Source organism: Arachis hypogaea, chromosome 19 (assembly GCF_003086295.3).
Source record: "Arachis hypogaea cultivar Tifrunner chromosome 19, arahy.Tifrunner.gnm2.J5K5, whole genome shotgun sequence".
Taxonomy (NCBI): domain Eukaryota; kingdom Viridiplantae; phylum Streptophyta; class Magnoliopsida; order Fabales; family Fabaceae; genus Arachis; species Arachis hypogaea.
Genome location: NC_092054.1, coordinates 87,640,253 through 87,645,264, shown reverse-complemented (window position 1 = coordinate 87,645,264; position 5,012 = coordinate 87,640,253). Strand labels below are relative to the sequence as shown.

The window sequence follows — 5,012 nt, the reverse complement described above, 5'->3', positions numbered from 1 at the left end:
CCTTATTGAAAATTTTGAACAAGTAAAGGAGATGGCAGCCGAACCTAACAACAATAATGCAAGGAGAATGCTTGGTGACTTTACTGCACCTAATTCCAATTTACATGAAAGAAGCATCTCCATTCCTGCCATTGGAGCAAACAACATTGAGCTGAAACCTCAGCTAGTTTCTCTGATGCAGCAGAACTGCAAGTTTCATGGACTTCCATCTGAAGATCCTTTTCAGTTCTTAACTGAATTCTTGCAGATATGTGATACTGTTAAGACTAATGGAGTAGATCCTGAAGTCTACAGGCTCATGCTTTTCCCTTTTGCTGTAAGAGACAGAGCTAGAGTGTGGTTGGACTCTCAACCCAAAGACAGCCTGAACTCTTGGGATAAGCTGGTCACGGCTTTCTTAGCCAAGTTCTTTCCTCCTCAAAAGCTGAGCAAGCTTAGAGTGGATGTTCAAACCTTCAGACAAAAAGAAGGTGAATCCCTCTATGAAGCTTGGGAAAGATACAAACAGTTGACCAAAAAGTGTCCTTCTGACATGCTTTCAGAATAGACCATCCTGGATATATTCTATGATGGTCTGTCTGAGTTATCAAAGATGTCATTGGATACTTCTGCAGGTGGATCCATTCACCTAAAGAAAATGCCTGCAGAAGCTCAAGAACTCATTGACATGGTTGCAAATAACCAGTTCAGGTACATTTCTGAAAGGAATCCTGTGAATAATGGGACGCCTATGAAGAAGGGAGTTCTTGAAATTGATACTCTGAATGCCATATTGGCTCAGAATAAAATATTGACTCAGCAAGTCAATATGATTTCTCAGAGTCTGAATGGAGTGCAAGCTGCATCCAACAGTACTCAAGAGGCTTCTTATGAAGAAGAAGCTTATGATCCTGAAAACCCTGCAATAGTAGAGATGAATTACTTAGGTGAACCTTATGGAAACACCTATAATCCATCATGGAGAAATCATCCAAATCTCTCATAGAAGGATCAAAGGCCTCAACAAGGCTTTAATAATGGTGGAAGAAACAGGTTTAACAATAATAAACCTTTTCCATCATCCACTCAGCAACAGACAGAGAACTCTGAACAAAATACTTCTAATTTAGCAAACTTAGTTTCTGATCTATCCAAGGCCACTGTAAGTTTCATGAATGAAACAAGGTCTTCCATTAGAAATTTAGAAGCACAAGTGGGCCAGCTGAGTAAAAGGATCACTAAAATCCCTCCTAGTACTCTCCCAAGCAATACAGAAGAGAATCCAAAAGGAGAGTGCAAGGCCATTGACATAAGCACCATGGCCGAACCTGTAAGGGAAGGAGAGGACGTGAATCCCAAGGAGGAAGACCTCCTGGGACGCCCAGTGATCAATAAGGAGTTTCCCTCTGAGGAACCAAAGGACTCTGAGGCTCATATAGAGACCATAGAGATTCCATTGAACCTCCTTATGCCATTCATGAGCTCTGATGAGTATTCTTCTTCTGAAGAGAATGAGGATGTTACTGAAGAGCAAGCTGCCAAGTTCCTTGGTGCAATCATGAAGCTGAATGCCAAATTATTTGGTATTGAGACTTGAGAAGATGAACCTCCCTTGTTCACCAATGAACTAAGTGATCTGGATCAACTGACATTGCCTCAGAAGAGACAGGATCCTGGAAAGTTCATAATACCTTGTACCATAGGCACCATGATCTTTAAAGCTCTGTGTGACCTTGGTTCAGGAATAAACCTCATGCTCCTCTCTGTAATAGAGAAACTGGGAATCTATGGGGTGCAAGCTGCTAAAATCTCATTAGAGATGGCAGACAATTCAAGAAAACAGGCTTATGGACAAGTAGAGGACGTGTTAGTAAAGGTTGAAGGCCTTTACATCCCTGCTGATTTCATAGTCCTGGATACTGGAAAGGAAGAGGATGAATCCATCATCCTAGGAAGACCTTTCCTAGCCACAGCAAGAGTTGTGATTGATGTGGACAGAGGAGAATTGATCCTTCAATTAAATAAGGACAACCTTGTGTTTACAACTCAAGGATCTCTCTCTGCATCCATGGAAAGGAAGCAGAAAAAGCTTCTCTCAAAGCAGAGTCAACCAAAGCCCCCACAGTCAGACTCTAAGTTTGGTGTTGGGAGGCCACAACCAAACTCTAAGTTTGGTGTTGAACTCCCATATCCAAACTCTAAGTTTGGTGTTGGGGGAGTCTCAACAATGCTCTGAACATCTGTGAGGCTCCATGAGAGCCCACTGTCAAGCTATTGACATTAAAGAAGCGCTTGTTGGGAGGCAACCCAATTTCTATTTATCTAACTATATTTTTCTTAGTTATATGTCTTTATAGGTTCATGATCATGAGGAGTCACAAAATAAATATAAAAATTGAAAACGGAATAAAAAACAGCAGAAGAAAAATCACACCCTGGAGGAAGCATCTGCCTGGCGTTCAACGCCAGAACAGAGCATGGTTCTGGCACTGAACGCCCAAAATGGGCAGTATCTGGGCGCTGAACGCCCAAAATGGGCATCATCTGGGCGCTGAACGCCAGAATTGCACCCTGGAGAGGAGCTGGCGCTGAATGCCCAGAACAAGCATGGTTCTGGCGTTCAACGCCAGAAATGGGCAACAAATGGGCATTGAACGCCCAAAATGGGCACCAACTTGGCGCTGAACGCCCAGAGTTGTGTGCAAGGGCATTTTACATGCCTAATTTGGTGCAAGGTTGTAAATCCTTGAACACCTCAGGATCTGTGGACCCCATAGGATCATCTCAGGATCTGTGGACCCCACAGGATCCCCACGTGCCTCCACTCAGTTCTTCTCACCCCTCTTTAACACAATTCCATAAACACTCTTCCCTATAACCACTTCACCACTCACATCCATACACCCACCTACCATAAATATTCAACATCTCTTTCCCACCCAATCCCACCCATATGGCCGAATACACACACCCCTCCATCTCTTCCATTTTTTCTTCTTCTTCTTCTATTCTTTCTTCTTTTGCTCGAGGGCGAGCAAAATTCTAAGTTTGGTGTGGTAAAAGCATAAGCTTTTTGTTTTTCTATTACCATTGATGGCACCCAAGACCGGAGAATCCTCTAGAAAAGGGAAAGGGAAGACAAAAGCTTCCACCTCCGAGTCATGGGAGATGGAAAGATTCATCTCCAAAGCCCATCAAGACCACTTCTAAGATGTTGTGGCCAAGAAGAAGGTGATCCCCGAGGTCCCTTCCAAACTCAAGAGAAATGAGTATCCGGAGATCCGACATGAAATCCAAAGAAGAGGTTGGGAAGTTCTAACAAACCCCATCCAACAAGTCGGCATCCTAATGGTCCAAGAGTTCTATGCCAATGCATGGATCACTAGGAACCATGATCAAAGTAAGAACCCGAATCCAAAGAATTATGTTACAATGGTTCGGGAGAAATACTTAAATTTTAGTCCGGAGAATGTGAGGCTGGCGTTTAACTTGCCTATGATGCAAGGAGATGAGCGCCCCTACACTAGAAGGGTCAACTTTAATCAAAGGTTGGACCAAGTCCTCATGGACATATGTGTGGAAGGAGCTCAATGGAAGATTAACTCCAAAGGCAAGCCAGTTCAACTAAGAAGACTGGACCTCAAGCCTGTGGCTAGAGGATGGTTAGAGTTCATCCAACGCTCCATCATCCCCACTAGCAACCGATCTGAAGTTACTGTGGATCGGGCCATCATGATCCATAGCATCATGATTGGAAAGGAAGTAGAAGTTCATGAAGTCATCTCCCTTGAACTCTACAAAATAGCCGAAAAGCCCTCCCCTGGGGCAAGGCTAGCTTTTCCCCATCTTATTTGCCATCTATGTTACTCAGCTGGAGCTTTCATAGAAGGAGACATTCACATTGAGGAAGAGAAGCCCATCACTAAGAAAAAGATGGAGCAAGCAAGAGAGCCCATTCATGGAGCTCAAGAGGCACAGGAAGCTCATCACCATGAGATCCCGGAGATGCCTCAAATGTATTTTCCTCCACAAAACTATTGGGAGCAAATCAACACCTCCCTAGGAGAATTAAGTTCCAACATGGGACAACTAAGGGTGGAACATCAAGAGCACTCCATCATCCTTCATGAAATTAGAGAAGATCAAAAAGCAATGAGGGAGGAGCAACAAAGACAAGGAAGAGACATAGAAGAGCTCAAGGACATCATTGGTTCCTCAAGAAGAAAACGCCACCATCACTAAGGTGGACTCATTCCTTGTTCTCACTTTCTGTTTTTTCGTTTTCTCTATGTTAAGTGCTTATCTATGTTTGTGTCTTCATTACATGATCATTAGTATTTAGTAACATTGTCTTAAAGTTATGAATGTCCTATGAATCCATCACCTCTCTTAAATGAAAAATGTTTTAATTCAAAAGAACAAGAAGTACATGAGTTTCGAATTTATCCTTGAACTTAGTTTAATTATATTGATGTGGTGACAATGCTTCTTGTTTTCTGAATGAATGCTTGAACAGTGCATATATATTTTGAAGTTGTTGTTTAAGAATGTTAAATATGTTGGCTCTTGAAAGAATGATGACAAGGAGACATGTTATTTGATAATCTGAAAAATCATAAAAATGATTCTTGAAGCAAGAAAAAGCAGCAAAGAACAAAGCTTGCAGAAAAAAAAATAGAAAAAAATAGCGAAAAAAATAGAAAGAAAAAGAAAAAGCAAGCAGAAAAAGCCAAAAGCTCTTAAAACCAAGAGGCAAGAGCAAAAAGCCAGTAACCCTTAAAACCAAAAGGCAAGGGCAATAAAAAGGATCCTAAGGCTTTGAGCATCAGTGGATAGGAGGGCCTAAAGGAATAAAATCCTGGCCTAAGCGGCTAAACCAAGCTGTCCTTAACCATGTGCTTGTGGCGTGTAGGTGTCAAGTGAAAACTTGAGACTGAGCGGTTAAAGTCAAGGTCCAAAGCAAAAAAAAGAGTGTGCTTAAGAACCCTGGACACCTCTAATTGGGGACTTTAGCAAAGCTGAGTCACAATCTG

The 5,012-nt window shown here is 42.2% G+C and overlaps 1 non-coding gene across 1 annotated transcript; it reads right to left on the bottom strand.

Annotated features, from left to right (window-relative positions):
* Positions 1–430: 430 nt before the first annotated feature.
* Positions 431–538, bottom strand: LOC112781544 (small nucleolar RNA R71). Its single transcript, XR_003192316.1, has one exon. It is a non-coding gene; the product is annotated as a small nucleolar RNA R71 (small nucleolar RNA).
* Between the last annotated feature and the right edge of the window lie 4,474 nt (positions 539–5,012).